A 21,174-nucleotide genomic window follows, 5' to 3' on the forward strand; every position below is an offset into this window, starting at 1 on the left:
GTGTGCATCTCGTGTATAGTGGTGTTCTGTGTCTGCTTCTGGTGCTCTCCGTCTTCTTTGGCCTAGTTTGGTTGCAAAGGATTGTGGGGTGTGTCTGTGAGTGTTTTATGGGGTTATGGATGTGTGTCAGGTGTGTGGGTTTCAAGCTTATTAAATGTGTGCACTTCTTGCTGTTGAGTCCACTTGCCGTCCGTGGCAGTCGGCACCGCCAATGGTTGTTCGGCTTCCACTGACCGCCAAGGTGATTTGTGCATCATTATTTGGAGGGCGGGTTGTGGGTGTGATCTGCGGTGGCCGGGTGGAAGGTCCAGCATTTCCGCCGACAAGGTCCTGGCGGTGACTGGTGGTCTGGTGATATTTGGCAAGGTAGGGATTTTAGTTCATTATATGGCGGGTTTGTATTCACCGCCAACGGCAGTCTTCTGTTCTCCGCCGCCACGGCGGTCGGCGGAGTTTACCACCATGTTCATAATGACCACCTTACACTTTAGCACTGGTCAGCAGTGGTAAAGTGTCCAGAGCAAACAAAACAGCAAACACAGAGTCCAGAACACAGAAGCAACTTGGGAAGTAGAGGCAAAAAGTTAGGGGAGACCATGCCAATGATGCCAAGTCTCACACGTGTCCCCCCCCAGTTGAAACTGGGAAGCAACTACACAACCTCATGGGAGTTCTCATCACTAAGGCGGAAGAACCTGGGCAGACCATTCGCATTGGAGTGGTCGGTGCCAGGGCGGTGTTCCACCGTAAAGTACATTCTCTGTAGGAAGAGGGACCACCTCAACAATTTGGGATTTTCACCCTTCGTCTGCATTAAACATCTAAGGGGCCTGTCATGCTCAATTGCACTCCACCTACGTTCCCTGGGAAGTAACCTTTTGTTAGTGAAAGCTACAGGTTGATCTAGGCCCTCTTCATTAAGCTTTGAGAGTACTGCTCCAGTACCACGCTTCGAGGCATTTGTTTGCACAACAAATTCCTTGCAATAGTCAGGTGCCTTCATAACATGTGCTGTGCACAAGGCAGCCTTCAGGGCATCAAAAGCTGTATGGAAAGACTCAGGGGGTCATTCTGACCTCGGCGGTAAAAGGCGCTTACCGCCGGTCAGAAGACCGCCATAACACCGCCGCGGCCGCGGAAAGCCGCCACGGTCATCCTGACCCACAACGGCCAAACCTCCAAAAATCCGACCTCCACTGCAGCCCGCCACATCAGCGGGCAGCGATAAACTGGAGATGACCAAACCTCCACCGTCACGCCAACAGAAAAACGCCCATGCCATTACGACCCACGAATCAACGCGGCGGGCTTTCCAACGCAGTATTCCATTGGCGGTACACACCGCCGCGGTCAAAATACACACACAGCACCAAAACACAGGCACATTGGACAATTACAAATACACACACCTGATACACATACACAACCCACTCCCACACAATCAATCAACTATAAAACACACCCCCACATCACCCACAAACCCCTACGACCACAATTACTGAGAGAAGGAGAGAGAGACACAGCAGACAATCCATAGCAATACACACTGAGGCACACTACACCATCACACACACACCACATAGTAGCACAAAGCACCACACACCAACATACTCATCATCACATACACCACCCCACACCTCACCCACACCACCCCATGGCACCCCAAAGGCACCCACGCTTTTCGGACCAAGAACTCCGGGTCATGGTGGAGGAAATCCTAAGAGTGGAACCCCAGCTCTTCGGCTCACAGGTGCAGCACACCAGTATAGCTAGGAAGGCGGAGCTATGGCAGCGGATCGTGGACAGGGTCAACGCGGTGGGACAGCATCCCAGGAATAGGGAGGACATCCGCAAACGATGGAACGACCTACGGGGGAAGGTCCGATCGATGGTCTCCAGGCACAACATCGCGGTCCAGAAGACTGGCGGCGGACCCCCACCCACCCCTCCCGAATTTACATCATGGGAGCAAGAGGTCTTCAACATCCTGCATCCTCAGGGCCTCGCAGGAGTAGCCGGAGGAATGGACTCTGGTAAGTCCAATCTCAACTACTAGATCACCCCCACCCCACCAGCATGCCAACCCACACCCCCACACCCCCACCCTCACCCCCAACCCCCCAGCACACATCCTCCCTGACAATGTCTCACCAGCACAACCCACCCATCCCAACACCAACTCCTGCATGCCAACACAATCCATGGACACCCATCACCCAAGCATGACCACTGCACTTACCCCCCCCCCACTAACTACCCTCACAACACCTCCCTCAAGGGAATGCCTGCACTGGGGGACGAGGGCACCCATAACACGCACGCTATTGCACACACAGAAACAATAACCAAACTCTCTTACCCCATGCAGGACCCGAACGCCAAAACACCAGCCAGGAGGGTCCAGAAATGTCCATCCCACCCCCGGAACAGGCCCACAGTGAGGACAGCAGCTCTGTCGACACTGAACCTGATGACCAGCCCGGACCATCGGGGACCTCTGGGCAGTCGGTTCCCCTCACCCAGACACAGGCCACACCAGACCCGACCCCCTCTGCCAACACCAGCACAGCTCCCACCTAGCGGGCCCATGCCTCTGTCTCTAGGACACGTCAATCAGCGGTGTGTCTGCCACTACAGGGCACCCAGGCTAACCCAACACCCCAACAACAACAGGGACCTGGGGGCAGTGGGAGCGGGCACAACGTCCAGGAGACAGAGGCCGGGGGAAACCGGGCAGCTCGGAGGGCTGCTGTGCGACAGGGGGGGGAGGAGAGGCCCAGGGAACCCACTCTCCAAGAGGCCCTCACCACCATCATGGGGGCCTACCACCACTCCCAAGAGACGATGGCGACAGTACTGGCCAGGTTCACGGAGATCCAGGCACAGCAGGAGGAACGCTACATGGGGTTCAGGGAGGAGCTGAGAATCATCGGGACCGCAATGGGGACCATCGTCCTGGCCCTCAACAGGATAGAAGACGCGTTGCGGGACCATGTGGCACCACACAGGGCACCTGTCACTAGCCCGGACCAGGAACAGCCTACCACCTCCACCGGCGCTAGTGGACAGGAGGCCCCAACACCACGGCAGGCCACCAGAACCCCACCTCCTGCTGAAGAACAACTACCCCGTAAGAGGAGCCTGAGATCCAAAAAAAAGACAGAGTAGGATGTCAAGACCCCCGCCAGCAGGACATACCCCCTGAACTCTTCCCACTGTCCCACATTGCCACCCTGTCCAACCATGAACTGCCTCTGCTCCATCCTTCCACAGGCAAAAGGACAATGCACCTGTGAGACTGAGAACTGGACTCTGCCATGGACATTACTCCACCCCCACCCATCACCCTTATAATCACATGTACCAATATCTAGCCCTGTAAATAAATCACATATTGCACACAAATCAGTTTGGAGTCATGCTGTATTATTAGCAAATGTATTACATATTACTGTTCAATATCTGTTCTGTCAATTAGTGATGACAACATACCAATGTCAATACGCTGTAGTTCATGGGCAAACCAAGCAGAAGTCAGGCACTGAGTCATACAGCACTGAGAAGGGAAGGGAAAAACAAAAATTACCCAAAAAGATCTGGTGGGAACTACAGAAAGTACAGATGCAGGAGGCTAGAAGCAATTGTGAAATGGCGTGGGTGATTCTTACCTGGGTGTTACTGGAAATACTGTTGTATCACTCTGTCCCTATTGTCTGTGTCGTCCTCTGAGTCTTCCTCCTCTTCACTCTCCACAGGCTCCACGGCTTCTACAACACCACCATCTGGACCATCCTCCTGCAGGAAAGGCACCTGGCGTCGCAAAGCCAGGTTGTGAAGCATACAGCACGCCACGATGATATGGCACACCTTCTTTGGTGAGTACATTAGGGATCCACCTGTCAAATGCAGGCACCTAAACCTGGCCTTCAGGAGGCCAAAGGTTCGCTCAATCACCCTCCTAGTACGCCCATGGGCCTCATTGTACCGTTCCTCTGCCCTTGTCCGGGGATTCCTCACTGGGGTCAGTAGCCACGGCAGGTTGGGGTAACCAGAGTCACCTATTAGCCACACACGTTGTCTCTGTAGCTGCTCCATCACATAGGGGATGCTGCTATTTCGCATCACATACGCGTCATGCACTGACCCTGGGAACTTGGCATTTACATGGGAGATGTACTGGTCAGCCAAACAGACCACCTGGACATTCATCGAATGATAACTTTTTCTGTTTCGGTACACCTGCTCATCGTCTTTTGGGGGTACCAAAGCCACATGGGTCCCATCAATGGCACCAATGATGTTGGGGATATGTCCAAGGGCATAGAAATCACCCTTCACTGTAGGCAAGTCACCCTCCTCTGGGAAAATGATGTAGCTCCGCATGAGTTTCATCAGGGCAGACAACACTCTGCTCAAAATCTTAGAAAACATAGGCTGAGACATTCCAGATGACATGGCCACTGTGGTCTGGAATGACCCACTGGCCAAAAAATGGAGGACTGACAAAACCTGCACCAGAGGGGGAATCCCTGTGGGTTGGCGGATGGGGGACATCAGGGCTGGCTCCAGCTGGGCACACAGTTCATGGATAGTGGCACGGTCAAGTCTGTATCGAAGTAATATATGGCGTTCTTCCATTGTCGACAGGTCCACCAGCGGTCGGTACACGCGAGGATTCCTCCTTCTCATCGCAAGTCCCAGCGGACGGTGCCTAGGAAGGACAACATGGAGCACAAAGTCAGCCAAACCACAGGTACGTACAGACAGCTTGCACAGTTAAAGAATGGCAATGGGTTGAAAGGCGTGTATGTGTGGCAATGCAAGGCCTAGGCCTGTGTGTCGCAGTCAAAATTAAGCCATGTAGGCCCTTGAAATGGCGGCTGCCTGACCTGTGAAGTGGGACAATGGGATGTGAGGTCAATGCGCTGGCGGGGCACACCGTGGCGGTAGGCGGTCGAAGACCGCGGCGCAAAGCCGCATTGGTTAACATTGAAGCCTATGGGTTTCAGGAGCCAATGACGAAGTGCGCCGGCGGTCGCGGTACGCACCGCCGCGGTACGCACCGCCGCGGGCGTGACCGCCATTTTCTATCTGCTTAATCACTCGAGACCTGATCATCCACAGGAGAGGACCTATACTGCAAGTGCTGCTGTGACCTCGGTCTGGAAGATACAATGGCTGCTGCGACTGGGGAAAGGGCCCCTGCCTTCACGTCTGAAGAGTTGGAGAAGCTCGTGGATGGGGTCCTCCCCCAGTATGCGCTACTCTACGGTCCTCCAGACCAACAAGTGAGTACACCGGGTGCACATGGAATGGGCTATGCCTGTGTGGATTGGGGTGGATGTAAGTTGGTGGGGTGGGGGGTGAATGAGGAGTGCAACGCCCGACAGATGAGAGCATGTGCCATATGGCAAAGTTGGTGGGGGGGGCCAATCACATCTAACATGCAGGTCATTCATGATTTCCTCCTTTCCACCCTGTACATGTCAAATAGGTCAGCGCCCATCAGAAGATCGAGATTTGGCATGCCATCGCCAAGGAAGTCCGGAACTTGGGGGTCCACAACAGACGGGGCACCCACTGCGCAAAAGAGGTGGGAGGACATCCGCCGCGGAACAAGGAAGACCGCAGAAACACTGCTGGGGATGGCCTCCCAACCTAGGAGGGGTGCCAGTCGCACCATGACCCCCCTGATGTCCCGGATCCTGGCGGTGGCCTACCCTGAATTGGATGGGCGCTTTAAGACATCACAGCAGACACAAGGGGGTGAGTATCAGCACATTCTCCTATCTTTCTGCGCAGTGGAGGCGTCTGGGTGGGGGAGGAGGGCTGTGGGTGACATTAGGCCAGGGCGCTTTCTGTAGTGTAGTCCTCTCCCTTAGGCATGGCCCTGTGCCCCCGGCCCCCACCTCGGTAGGGTGACAAGTACAGCCATTGAAGGTCCAGCATCTCCCATGTGCGCGTTTGACGTCTCTTGGCCTGTTGTCTTAGTCAGTAGTACTGAGTAGTGTACCCCGAATGCGCGGCTTAGTGCATTAGGCACCTGTGTCTGTCCTCTCCGCCAACAGTGTTGACATTGCATGCACTCAACCTGGTCTTCTTTTTTCTCCCCCCACCCTTTCTCTTCATCTTCTTGTGCATGTGTGCATTAGCATCATCAGGCGGAGGAGATTTGGCATCGGAGCATGAGGGAGCTGCAGGACACAAGGCCCCGGTGGGCCCAGGAACAGACACCGAGGGCACCAGTGATCCGGAGGGCGAGGGGAGCACCACGACGGGGACCGCTGGTGAGAGCAGCGAAAGCGACACGTCCTAGGATGGGAGCTCCCTAGGGGTGGCGGCAACATCCGTGCCCCCCGCCTCTACAGGTACAGCCGCCACCCAGCGCACCAGCCCCGCCCTCCCAGCAGCCCCTCAGTCTTCGCTCCGTGCCGGTTCGCCCAGGAAGGCGCGCGTCTCCTTCGCCCCAGGCACCTCAGCCCCTGCCCCTGTTGCCCCTGCTGCCCTCAGTGCGGAGCTCATTGACCTGGTAAGGACGCTCATTCTTGGGCAGACGACCCTTTTGAATGCCATCCAGGGTGTGCAAAGGGAGGTGCAACAGAGCAATGCGTACCTGGAGGGCATTCATTCGGGTCAGGCTGCCCATCAACGAGCGTTCACTGCTCTGGCCTCAGCACTGACGGCAGCCATTGTCCCTGTTTCCAGCCTCCCTCTTCTTACTGCCTCCAGCCTTTCTCTGTCTCCTGTTCCTCAGCCTATCCCATCCACACCATCAGACCAGCCTGCACACACCTCAACACCCAAGAGCAGCTCATCCAAACACAAGCACCACAGATCCCACAAACACTCACCCAAGCAACACCCAGATGCAGACATGCCAACAGCCACTGCCACCCCTGTGTCCCCCTCCTCCTCGTCTCCCTCCTCCCTCCCTGTGACGTCTACACTCACACCTGCATGCACCCCAACATCAGCCAGTGCTTCCATCACCACCTCACCCTCCAGTACAGTCCACACTCGTGCAGTCACCACCCCCACTGCCATTTACACGTCCCCTGTGTCCTCTCCCACTGTGTCTGTCACCCCCTCTTCCAAGACACACAAACGCAGGCAGACACCCACCCAACAGCCATCCACCTCACGACAGCCTACAGCACCAGCACCTTCACCCAATGACAGCACACCTGACTCTCCTACAACCACCTCCTCTACCTCCACTTCCATCTCCACTTCTCCTACCCTTTACCTTGGCCCTAAAAAACTTTTCCTGGCTAACCTTAACCTCTTTCCCCCCGATGAGCTCCCCCATCCATCTTCAAAGAGTCCCAAGAGCACCGCAGCCACCACCAGCCCAGCTTCGGGTGTCACTGTTGTGCCTGGGTTCTGGAGCCCACCCTTTGCCAGCAGTGACACATCGATCAGCAGCAAGGACACGTCCAGCCCCCCCCCGGCAAGAGGACACGCAAAAACAAGGGCCGCCGTGCGAGGACCGACAGGGCTGCCCCCAAGGAGCAATGTGTGGCCACTTCACCACCCACACCATCTAGGGGAGGCAAGGGCCCGAGAGCCCCATCAAAGGAGCGGAAGGGCAGCAGGAGCGTGGAGAAGGTGGACCCCACATGCCACATCCCAGCTGGGAAGGAGGACACTAAGGAGGCCAGGAGTCCGTCCCCGAAGGATCCAGAAACGTCACGGTCCGAGGGCGACTGAGCAGGGAGTCCAGGCCAGGTCTGGCTCCTTTGACCTGCTGGATGAGCACCGCTGAACAGGGCTCGCGGTGCAGAAGACCACCGCTGAACAGGGCCCCGCCGTGGAGAAGAGCACCGCTGAACAGGGCCCGCGGTGCAGAAGAGCACCGCTGAACAGGGCCCGCCGTGGAGAAGAGCACCACTGAACAGGGCCCGCCGTGGAGTAGAGCACCGCTGAACAGGGCCCGCGGTGCAGAAGAGCACCGCTGAACAGGGCCCGCCGTGGAGAAGAGCACCGCTGAACAGGGCCCCGCCGTGGAGATAGGCACCGCTGAACAGGGCCCGCGGTGAAGAAGAGCACCGCTGAACAGGGCCCGCCATGGAGAAGAGCACCGCTGAACAGGGCCCCGCCGTGGAGATAGGCACCGCTGAACAGGGCCCCGCCGTGGAGATAGGCACCGCTGAACAGGGCCCGCGGTGCAGAAGAGCACCGCTGAACAGGGCCCGCCGTGGAGAAGAGCACCGTTGAACAGGGCCCCGCCGTGGAGAAGAGCACAGCTGAACAGGGCCCCGCCATCTCAAGCACCGCTCCGCTGGGCCCTTCCTCTCAAGCACCGCTCCGCTGGGCCCTTCCTCTCAAGCACCGCTCCGCTGGGCCCTTCATCTCAAGCACCGCTCCGCTGGGCCCTTCCTGTCAAGCACCGCTCCGCTGGGCCCTTCATCTCAAGCACCGCTCCGCTGGGCCCTTCATCTCAAGCACCGCTCCGCTGGGCCTTTCCTCTCAAGCACCGCTCCGCTGGGCCCTTCATCTCAAGCACCGCTCCGCTGGGCCCTTCATCTCAAGCACCGCTCCGCTGGGCCCTTCCTCTCAAGCACCGCTCCGCTGGGCCCTTCATCTCAAGCACCGCTCCGCTGGGCCCTTCCTCTCAAGCACCGCTCCGCTGGGCCCTTCATCTCAAGCACCGCTCCGCTGGGCCCTTCCTCTCAAGCACCGCTCCGCTGGGCCCTTCATCTCAAGCACCGCTCCGCTGGGCCCTTCCTCTCAAGCACCGCTCCGCTGGGCCCTTCATCTCAAGCACCGCTCCGCTGGGCCCTTCCTCTCAAGCACCGCTCCGCTGGGCCCTTCATCTCAAGCACCGCTCCGCTGGGCCCTTCATCTCAAGCACCGCTCCGCTGGCCCTTCATCTCAAGCACCGCTCCGCTGGGCCCTTCCTCTCAAGCACCGCTCCGCTGGGCCCTTCCTCTCAAGCACCGCTCCGCTGGGCACCGCCATCTCAAGCACCGCTCCGCTGGGCACCGCCGTCTCAAGCACCGTTTATGGTTCACTGTGCCCACCATGCCTCCTCCTTGACCAGTGGAGACTGTCATCCACCTGATGGACTGTGGCTTTGCACTCCACAGGATGGTCCAGTGGGCAGCCCACCCACTGTAGAGACATTGAGAGACTGTGGCTTTGCACTCCCCAGGATGGTCCAGTGGGCAGCCCACCCACTGTAGAGACATTGAGAGACTGTGGCTTTGCACTCCCCAGGATGGTCCAGTGGGCAGCCCACCCACTGTCAACACATTGAGAGACTGTGGCTTTGCACTCCCCAGGATGGTCCAGTGGGCAGCCCACCCACTGTAGAGACATTGAGAGACTGTGGCTTTGCACTCCCCAGGATGGTCCAGTGGGCAGCCCACCCACTGTAGAGACATTGAGAGACTGTGGCTTTGCACTCCCCAGGATGGTCCAGTGGGCAGCCCACCCACTGTAGAGACATTGAGAGACTGTGGCTTTGCACTCCCCAGGATGGTCCAGTGGGCATGGTGGCTCCTCGTGGATCTGGCGTCGTGGACTCATGTGGCTGTGGTGCCCCCCCCTTCCATTCCCCCTGAGGTGCCTGTAGTTTTTACATCTGATGCCCCTGCAGTGTTCTCTCCAAAGGACTCAGGTCTCCTGTGTGGGCTTTGCCCTTATTTCTCAAGACTTTGGCCCACGGACATGCTGAATTCGTAGGATGTGCAGGACTTGGTACTTCAGTTATACACTGATGTGTATGTCATTAGTTTTGTTGTGAATATCTTTCATGGTTGTACGATAATTTTCTGGAGCTTTTTGGTACATAAATATTTATTCCAAATTTGATTATGTCCTAGCATTTTTCAGGGGTGTTTGGGTGGTGTCACTGTGACTTGGTGCTCTGCATTGGTGAGTACATAGTTGGGGGGGGGGGTCGCATATGTGTGTGCCCGTAACCTTTCGTCCTCCCCCTCCCGTGTGTCGTAGGTGCAGTACTCACCGTTGTCGTCTGCGCCGGACTTCGTACTCGTGGTAGATGAGAAGGTAGACGAGAGCAGGAAGGATGTTTAATTCGGGTTCCATGCTGTCCTCCTTCCTCCTGGAGTGCGTAGTGGTGAGCGTTTTCCCGTCCGTAGTCTGTTTCCGCCGTGTTTTTATCGGCGGTGCTCCCGCCCTGGAAAAGGTGGCGTATTGGTGAGTTGGAATAGTGTGGGCGGTACATTGTCTGCCGCCTGTCTGTTGGCGGTGACCGCCGCGCTGTTTGTTTGTACCGCCGTGGCGGTCGGAGTGTTAAGGTGGCTGTCTGTGTTGGCGGTTCCCGCCAGGCTCAGAATCCCATTTTTTTTACCGCCAGCCTGTTGGCGGGTTGGCCGCCGCTTTAACACCGACCGCCAGGGTTAGAATCACCCCCTCAGTCCAGATCACATTTCTGGGCTGCTTTTTTTGGAAGTTAACTCAGTCAAGGGAACAACAATGGTCTATACCCCTATAGTATCCAGTGATGCTTAAAAAGAGCCTCACCTCATTTTGGTTCTTGGGGGGCTCCCAAGACAGAATGGTTTCAATCTTTGGCTGTAGGGGTACCACCTGGCCACTCACAACCTAGTGTCCCAAGTACACCACAGAGCCCTTCCCTATTTGGCACTTGCTTGTTTAGTAGTGAGGCCTGCCATCTGGAGGGCCTCCAACACTTTGCAGATGTGCTACAAGAGTTCCTCCTACGTGGAACTGAACACACCTGTGTCGTTCAAGTAGGCAGCACTGAAATCATCCAGTCCAGCCAACTCCTAGTTGACCAACCTCTGAAGGTGGCAGGGGCATTCTTCATCCCAAAGGGCATCACCCTAAACTGGTAGTGCCCATCTGGTGCTGATAATGCAGTCCTCTCCTTAGCCTCAGTCAGGCCATGCTGCCAACACCAAGAGGTAAGATCAAATGTACTCAGGTACTTGGCAGCTCCCAACCGGTCAATGAGCTCATCAGCTCAGGGAATGGGGTGCGCGTCAGTCTTAGTGACCACATTGAGTCCCCGTTAATCCACACAGGACCAGAGTTTTGGGGTGGCACCAGGAGCAGTGGGCTTTGGGACCAAAACCACAGGGCTGGCCCAAGGACTGGGGAAAACTCACTAACCCCCAATGCAAAACATTTTTAAACTTCATCTTTAATGTTAGCCCTAACCCTGTCAGTCACTCTGTAAACTTTGTGTTTAACAGGAGAATTGTCCCCAGTGTCCACATCATGTGTACACAAGGGTGTGACCTCTGGCATCAGGGAGAACAGTGAGGCGAACTGACCCAAAACCTGACGACAGTGCCTCTGGTGCTATGGGGTCAGGGAGTGGGAGAGGTTCAATCCCTTCATAGACCCAACCTTCTCCCCAGCAGACAGGAGGTGAGGAAAGGGCTCACTTTCTTCCTCCACTCCATCATCTTTGCTAGGAGCATGGACAATTCAGTCCGCTCAAAGTGTGGCTTGAGACGGTTCACATGCAGGAACTTCAAAGGGTTCCTGGGAGTCCGAGAATTCACCAGGTAGGCGAGTTCACTCTTGTGCTCCAGCACCTCAAATGGCCCAGTCCACTTGTCCTGGAATGCCCTAGGCTCCACTGGCGCCATCACCCATACTTTCTGACCAGGTTGAAACTCGACCAGAGTGGCATTCTGGTCATACCAGTGTTTCATGTCCTCCTGGCTTGCTTCCAGGTTCTCTTGTGTGAGACCCCTGAAGCAGGCAGTCTGGTCTCTCAGAGCCAGCATGCAACTGAATACACCCTGGGGGGTTTACAAGGGACTTTCTCTGAAGCTTTCTTTACCAGACTCAAAGGTTCCCTGACAGGGTGGCCATACAACAGCTCAAAAGGACTAAATCCAAGCCCTTTTTGAGGCACCTACATGTAGGCGAACAGAAGGCATGGCAAGAGGACGTCCCAATTATACCTCAAGGGCTCTGACAGGCCCATAATCATGTCCATCAAAGGTGTAGTTGAATCTCTCAACCAGACCATTGCTTTGGGGGTGATAAGGTGTGGTGAACATGTGTGTTACCCCACACACCTTCCACAGACACTTCATATCAGTTAATATGAAGTTGTTATCCCTATCGGACTCCAACCCCTTCGGGTAAAAAACACATACCCTCCTGTTGGACACAACCTCCTTGGGGAACCTCATGCGAGTAAAAACCACCATCAATGCACGGCCCACCACAGAGGCAGTGATCGATCGGAAAAAAAGGAATGGCGTCTGTGTACCGGGTGGCATGGTCTACCAAGACCAGGATAAACCTGTTGCCCTTGGCTGTCTTTGGATCCAGAGGCCCCACAATGTCAATACCAACCCTTTCAAAGGGGGTACTAACCACAGGGAAAAGGTTTGAAGGGAGCCTTGCATTTCCACCCCACTCTTGCCATTTGCCTGACAAATTGGGCAAGACCTACAGTGAGCATCAGAGTGCCTGTGCATTTGGGGCCAATAGAAGTGAGTGACAAGCCGCTCAAAGGTCTTGTTCTGCCCCAAATGACCAGCTAAAGGCACATCATGAGCCAGACCCAGTAGGAATGCTCTGAAGCACTGGGGTACCACCAGCACACAGGCTGGCCTAGGCTCAGGAATCTTAGGCTCGCTATATAGGAGCCATCCTCCCAGTAAATCAGATGTGATCCAGGATCCTTGCCAGACACCTGGTCTGCAGCCTGCTGCCGCAAACTCTCAAGAGCAGGGCATGCTTTCTGTGCCTCACAGAATGCTTCCTTGGTGGGCCCCCCTTCCTGCTGCCACTGTGACAGCTCAGGGACTTTGCCCAGTTCAGCCCCCTGTTCCCCTGTAGGCTTCAGGGCCTCCCCCTCAGGTTCAGCCTCCTCTGGGACTGTGGGAACTTCAGAGGCTGGTTTTCTGCACTCCTTGCCCTTCCTCCTCGTGGCAGACCCCTGGGCCACTCTTTCAGGCTCCAGGGTCTCCTGATCACCCTGACGGGCTCCCATCGACTGGGTAGACACCCACACCCACCCAGGCAGACCCAACATTTCCAAGTGTGACCTGTGTTCCACCTACTGCCAAGGAGAATCCTCCAGGTCATTGCCAAGCAAACAATCTACAGGCATGGTTGGACTCACAGTTACCTTCAAGGAACCTGAGACCCCCCATTCAAAGGGAACCTATGCCACTCTACACAGGTGCTCTGAGTTGTCTACTGCAACTACTTGGTGAAGTACACGGGGATCTAACTGCTCTTCAGACACCAGGTGACTCATTGCTGTAGTCATACTGGCTCCTGTGTCTCTCAGAGCCTCCACTCTCTGTCCATTGATGGTCACCCACTGCCTGTACTTCTTAGTGTTATCAGACACGAGAGTCCTCTGGACCATATCACTGTCCCCTAGTGATCAAGAGTCATCTCACCTGGCTCCCACCCACCTGGAACCAACACCTCCCAAAGCGCTACACTGGACAAACCCTGTGACTGACCACCAGTGGGTACCGGTTTCAACTTGGGACATTTGAGGACCCCCCTCATGTGACCCTGCTGATCACATGCAAAGCACTTGCGGAGATCCTTCTCTGTAGGTTTCCCTGTAGAGGCCCATGGTTTCTTTTCTACTGGGTGCTAGGATTCTTTACACTCGGAAATAGTTTGGGGCCCTTTAGAGAACTCCCCCTGTTAACCCTTACCCCCCACATCTTCTGATGGAGACCCTGACCACCCTTGGCATGGTCTCCCCCATACCTCTTTTGGACCCTGGTAGTTTCCCAACGGTCCGCTTCTAGTGCACCATCCTGGGGTCAGTCAGCTTGATGTCAATTAGGTGCTGACGCAGCTCTTAAAAACATAAACTGTACAAGTGCTCACAAGCAAGCAAATTGTAAAATACCTCTTACGTTGTACCCTTACTGCCCTTCACCCAACCATCGTGTGACCTGCAAAAAGAATCAATACATTCCAACCATGTTTGGATTCCTTCTTCTTATAGGACCTAAACTTGTACTGATCGGGAGTGAGACCATACATTGTGATCAAGGCATCTTCATGATAGAGTAGGTGAGCCCTTGGGGATTCCCTAAGGATTTCAGAGTACCCCTCCCCTCTATCTAGAAGTGCTTCCACAGACCCACACCCCAATAAGCTTCAGGGACCAGATTCATATGGAGAGCAGACTCATACCCCTTGAACCCCAACAGTATGTCATCCTCCCTTTTGTATCCTTTACAAGGTCCTTAGGAATGTGCACCCTCCTCTCAGGCAGCACCGTGTTATTCCTGCCACCATCCCTACTAGACTAGCTCCTCTGATCCTGCTCCCTCAAGCAGAGCACATGAGCCAACACTAACGTTTTCTCTTCTATGGCCATCCTAATTTTCTCCAACTCCAACTGGTGAGCCCTCTCTGCCTGCCTGTCCTCAATCTCTTCAGGAAGCAGACTCTTGGATGACACACTGCTACCTGCCGCCCTGGAGACCCTCTCCCTGGACATAACAGGCCCAGCCACTACACCACTGTGTATAGATTGCTCTTTCTCCTCCTCCTCCTCCTTCCCTCTGTGTGCTACTCAGCATCCTTGGCTGTTACCCAGGCCCTAAGTGCCTTCTGCAGCTCCTCCTTCCTGGTGGAGCCTTAAAGGGACAAGCACGTTTTTTGCAGAACTGCCTCAACTGGGCAACTGTATAGCTCTCTAGTTTCCCTCAATCAAAAGCAGCTCCAGCTGATGCATCTCCAGATTGAGACACAATGAAGAGTCAAAAGTGCAATGTTCCAAAGGCAGAAAAACAAGTTACCAATTGAAGTTCAAGAGCCAATAAAGGATTACCACCAAATATGGAAGTAGGGAAAAATCCAAAAAGAGAAAAAAAGCAAAAATCACAAAGACAAGTAGTATGTGGTCACGTAGTGGTCTGCACTGAAAACAATAGTGTACACTTAATCACTGTATGTCAAGTACAAATACAAGTCCAATTCCAACCTCTGATCACCAATGTTAGAAAAGGGCTCTTTGCTTGGCAGTCAGGTTAACCCCTATCCTAGCTAGGACCCTAACTCTAGTCAGGGTAGAGGAAAATCACCCTCAGTTAACCCCTGCTCACCCCTTGGTAGCTTGGCACGAGCAGGCAGGCTTAACTTCAGAAGCAAAGTGTAAAGTAGTTGTACCAACACACACAGTAACCCAGTGAAAACCCAACAAAATGATACAACACAAGTTTAGAAAAGTAGGTAATATTTATCTACACAAAACAAGACCAAAACGAAAAAAATCAAACATACACAAGTCAAGATAGGAATTTAAAAAAGAATAAGAGTCTTAATCCTTAGAAAACAGTGAGAATGAAATTGTTAGCGCACAAAAATACCTGGGTAGCGTCAAAATAAAGCCGCATGGGCGAGTGTGCATCAGAAAAGGCCAACAATGCGTCGATTTCTCACTCGCAAGTGAGACTGTGCGTCACTCCTCCTATGGATGGGTCGGCGTGCATCGCTTCTTCTCTCCCGCAAGAGAGCGATGAGTCAATCCCAGATGGGCACCTCAGGCCTGGGTAGCTTTTGCGTTGATTTTCTGTGTCCAGCGATGTTGCGTTGAAATCTAGTTGCATGGTATCAAGAAACTGTGCTGCATGGGGGCTTGCGTCGTTAACAGCAGCTGCTGTGGGTGTTGTGCGTCATTTCTCCAGCCGCGTTGCTTCGATCTCCCAGCTGCGATGCAGGTGGCATGTCGGTTTTAGCCTAAAGGCCGGTGGCATGTCGTTTAGCAGCAGTAAGGTGGTTGGTATGTCGAACGTTTCTCCGCACGGTGGTCTTCCCAATGATTTCTGTCCTTTTCCACCAGCTTCCCCATTTCAAGAGCCCAGAGACTCGTTAGGGCACCTTTTGGTAGGCAGGACTCTCAGCAGAAAGCCCAGGTGCTAGCAGATAGAAGTTTTGTTGTCCCTGGACTTCAACAACATGAGGGAAGCTCAGTTCAAGCTTTGGAGATTCTTCACTAGTGGAAAGTCACACAAAAGTCAGTCTTTGTCCTCTCTCAGGCAGAAGCAGCTACTGCAGGCCAACCCAGCAAAGCACAGTCACAGGCAAACTGGCAGTACTCCTCCTCCTCCAGCTTCTCCAGCTCTTCTCCTGGGCAGAGGTTCCTGTTGGTTCTAGAAGTAATCTGAGTTTCAGGGGTTTTGGGTTTTCTTCCTATACCTCTCTCTGCCTTTGAAGTAGGCCTACTTCAAAGAGAAGTCCTGTTGTTTTCAAGATCCCGCCTTGCCCAGGCCAGGCCCCAGACACACAGCAGGGGGTTGGAGACTGCATTGTGTGAGGGCAGGCACAGCCCTTTCAGGTGTAAGTGACCTCTCTTCGCCTCCCCTCAGCCCAGATTGCCCATCAGAATATGCAGGCTACACCCCAACTCCCTTTGTGTCACTGTCTAGAGGAGAGGTGCAAACAGCCCAGCTGTCAAACTGACCCAGACAGGGCACCCACAAACAAGCAGAGTCACAGAATGGTTTAAGCAACAAAATGCCTACTTTCAAAAAGTCGCATTTTCAAATACACTATCTAAAACCAAATTCACTAAAAGATGTATTTTGAAATTGTGAGTTCAGAGACCCCAAACTCCACATTTCTATCTGCTCCCAAAGGGAAATTGTGCTTTAATCACATTTAAAGACAGCCCCCATGTTAACCTATGAGAGATATAGGCCTTGCAACAATGCAAACCGAATTTGGCAGTACTTTACTGTCAGGACATGTAAAACACATAAGTAAATGTCCCACCTTTAACATACTCTGCACCCTGATCAGCAAAAACAGAGTCCAGCACACAAAAGCAACCTGGGAAGTAGAGGCTAAAAGTTAGGGGAGACCATGCCAATGATGCGGTCTATCATGCGCCCTGGACAATTTTCCCAAATAAAAGAATGCCTGTGCAGCTAGGTCTTGAAACTCCTCTAATAGTGTCCTCCTGGTGTGCAAAGATGCAGTGTTTGTGGTTGATATGTCGACCATGGCTGTGTGTCCCTTATCCTCTCTTCGACTTTGGCTAGGTCATGTTGCATGCTGCAGAGGACCCCAGCCTGTTTAGTGATGCATATGCCTTGTACGTACGCCTTAAATCCTCCCATAAAGTAAAATGTTTCTGCACTGTTTCTGTGTTTATAGCAAAGTATTCAGTAATAGCATCCCAAACATCTGTGCGAAAAGCCAAATCGGGGAGTGCGTTTACCGGGAAGCACCAGTGACTAATCTAGGAGTTCGATGAGGTATGTGCAGTGTTGCCAAACAGGGGTGTGATCAGATAGTGTGCGAGGGAGGTGCATAATGGCTGTGAGCACAGTAGCACGCCATGCAATAGATACCAGTGGTCAATGCGGGTCCAGATTTTAAGTGGGGCCGAATAGCATGTGTAATCCCTTCCTTGTGGGTGTTTGTAGCACCAGGCATCAGTAAGATGAAAGGTATCAAGTAGGTTTGTGAGGGCTTGCAGGGAGCGCGGTTTAGCAATTGCAGATGAGCCGGTAGAATCGAGGACGGGTTGGCATGTAATACTGAGATCTCCACCACTATAATGCAGTCAGTCTGGTGCTGACTAATCTGTGTAGAGAAGTCAGAGTAAAACTTAGGGGACTCTGCGTTCCATGCATTGACATTGATGAGCAATATAGACTGCTTTGCTAGTTTACACGATCCAAGAGATGTCGCCCCTCTCCGTCAGAGACACTCTTAATGGACATAAAGGGTATACTCATGAATTAGAAAGCAAAACCCCTGGGAATAAGAACTGTAATAGGAAAAGTAGCTTTGGGAGCCCTATGTGACTACATAGGTATAGGTACACTCAGATTGGGGGGACAGATAAGTCTCTTACAGGAAAGCCAGCTTCAGCCCATGACGATTAAGGTATGTGATGACCTTCTTCCCTTACCTTGGATTGTTAAGGCCTCTGATGTTCCATTCATTCAGGAAAGTGTTATCACCGAGCCTACCTTAGTTTGTACAGTCAACACTACTGAGAAGAGAAAAATGGCATGCGTGCAGTGGAGGGTCATATAATGCAGTGTGGGTGTAACTTTAATGGTAAAATGAACAACAAAACAAATACCGCTCTCCCTCACCCACTCCGGAAGGAACAAAGGCCGGAGAACCCAAAAATCCCAAAACATATCAATACTGCAACCGTAGTGGTATGCACCTTGGGGGGGGGGGTGACAATGCTCAGGGGAGCATGACCCTCATGGACAGTGAAGGTATGTGTAGTAAAATGCCATTAGGCAATTTGGCAAAGTCGAGGAAGTTTGACACAACTGAGCCACTGAATGCCTATGTAGGCTGAAAGCATTGACATGCAACAAATTCCTCAAGTCAGCTGTAGATATCTCTGCTGGATCACAGAGGTCACTTAAGGCATGTGGGCAGATTGAGAATTGGGCATGGAGACAGCAGGGAAGTTTGGTGGCGGAGTGTCAACTGGTGAGGTTCCAACAGTTGTATGATGTTTACAAAACTGCATGGCATCAGTAGGATTGTTAAAAACATAGTGGCAACCATCCATCTGTCGAGATGGGGCTACTCACCTGAAAAGCAGGATGCCTGCAGGGGCGATGGTATGCCCCCCGACCTACTGGAACACCTCTCGGCACTTCCTGGTGGACACAGAAACCCCAACAGGTGTCCCAAAAAAAAAGGGGGAGTGGAAGTGAAAGAGGCAAAACACTGCCACGTCTTGCCGGTCCAGCTAGGCACCCTGTATCTTCGGGGGGCAGGTCGTTGTTGACAGAGTGATAGTAGAGTTAGTGCACTCAATTTCCTTGAAACTGAATCTTTCTTTCTGATATGGGCACGGGAGCGGTAGAAGAACACCAGGATGCTCCAGCACTTTTCTTGGATAATAATAACTGTTGGCACAATTACTAACACTGCATTACCAAAAACCCAAACTGAGTACCATAACAATAAGTACTGCGACACTAGGGCTGGATTCACATAGATTCACTGTTGCACACTACAATTAGAACTGTGGTTGCACTTATCATGCACAGGAAAGACAAATAAGGGCATTAATTATATCACATATAACTTTCCTTCATGCATAGGGTTAAACTAAAAGGAACAGAAACAATCCAAGAAATACAAATGTCCACTCTGGGTTCACACAGTTAGGGTGGCACAGTTTGGTTTGGTTTCACTGTGTGTGTGAAAAACCCTTCAAAAAGCAAATTCCTCAAACCTGAAACACAGGAATGAATTACACAATTTAAATCTAAGAGTTATGCTATCAGAGAAAGAAAAGTCACGTAAATGCTCTTTTAAAATTGCACTGCCACTTTTTGTAGTACTTGACTTCAAGCAGATTTCCTGAAGCACATTTAGGCAAGTAAGTACAATAATAATGTAGAATGTTCAGAAGTGCATTTGTCTCTTCAAGATAAGCACTCTGCCAAAATATGAGATCTGAAAAACAGAAGGGTGTTCTAGGAAAGCGCGGCGCTCGAAGAACAAACTCCCTGGAGAATACTAGTCACTTAGCTGCAGTCTTTTCTGGTGTGCTGGAGGAATGCCTGGTGTCAGCTGGTACAGGAACGAAGAAAAGACTTGCCTCAAAAGTCCTGACTATGAGGATGACAGCAGGAGCTGGACTGCCAAGTCAGATGCTGAGATCAGGAAGCAAAACAAAGCCAAGCAGGGAGGCATGCTTCACTCTGCTATGTATAGCCAATCAGGAAAGCAGTTGAGATGAGTCACCACGCCCAATTAGAAGCACATGTCTACACCTGCTCACATTAGCAAACAAGCATTGGTAAAACAAGCATTGATAAAACAATTTGTGTAACACAGCACATTATGTTTACTTAGAAACATGAAGGATTAACCAAGAACAGAGATATGATTTAACCCTAATCCCAGGGGATGCTGACAGATACCACAGGAGGCACCTTGGGTATTCCTGACACCATCTCCACGTGCAATCACATAGGGTAAAGCATCCCATATTTGAGGCCTTGGTTTTGAAGAGTGAGTTTAACATTCGCAAATTTACCCCGGGCCTCTTGGCCAGTGTTGTGAAGTCTGGGAAGAGGGATACTGTAGTGCCTTGATTTTGACCTTTGTCCCGGGCAAGGAGCAAAGCTGTGTCGTGATAGCTGAAATTGTGGATTTGAGTGATAATCAAATGATGAGGCGCCCCAGGGACAAGAAGCAAACCGATTGATCAATGCGCCCTCTCAACCACAAATGTGTCAGTGAAGGAGTTTCTGCCAGAAAGTTCAGCCAGTAGGTTTTCTACAAAGATTTCCGTGCGTCCAGTGTTAGTGGTGTCAGCTATCCCAGCTGTGGTCTTCAGAATGCATTCAAGAATTTCAAGGTGCTTCAGCATGTCCGCGTTCCCATCCTCAATTTATGATATTCTACACTATGGGGGTTATTACAAATTTGGAGGAGGTGTTAATCCGTCCCAAAAGTGACGGTAAAGTGACGGATATACCACCAGCCGTATTACGAGTTCCATAGGATATAATGGACTCGTAATACGGCTGGTGGTATATCCGTCACTTTACCGTCACTTTTGGGACGGATTAACACCTCCTCCAAAGTTGTAATAACCCCCTATGTCCCTAATTAAGACAATGGCAGTAAATGCCTTCTACCGCCGCAGCGGCGGCTGCCAAAAGACAGTCGCCACGGCTAACATCGTCTGCCAAATTATGACCACAGCCGGATTTCCGCCACAAGAAGGGCGGAAATCCAGCTGTGGCCATACTGGCGGAAGGTGTTAAGGTGGTGCTGCTACCACCAGCAGCGCCACGTCAGTAGACCGCCGTGAGCCGTATTATGTCAAATAGTACAGGCAGTAGCAGTGCTTCATCTCATCCCATGCCGGATGACCCCCTGGACAGAGGGAAGCCGGTTTTCCGACAGGGGAGGGGGTGGGGGATGTTGTGTCTGCGTCGGGGCGTCTGCATGAATGTATGAGTGTGTGCGTGAATGCGAATGTATGTGTAGTGCTGTTTGCATGTGTGTGTGCATGTGTGAGAATGAGTGTATGAATGGAAATGTGAAAGCATGCCTGCGTGTCAGTATGAATGTGTGTACGGATGTGTTTGTGCATGAATGGATGCCTGTGTGTATGAATGCGTGTATGTCTGTGTGAGTGAGTGTGTGAATGCGTGGTACGTGTCTGCGAGTCTGCGTGTTGGGGTAGTGGGGGACTTGAAGGTGGGAATGGATGGAGGGTGTGGA

Source organism: Pleurodeles waltl, chromosome 1_1 (genome assembly GCF_031143425.1).
Source record: "Pleurodeles waltl isolate 20211129_DDA chromosome 1_1, aPleWal1.hap1.20221129, whole genome shotgun sequence".
NCBI lineage: Eukaryota > Metazoa > Chordata > Amphibia > Caudata > Salamandridae > Pleurodeles > Pleurodeles waltl.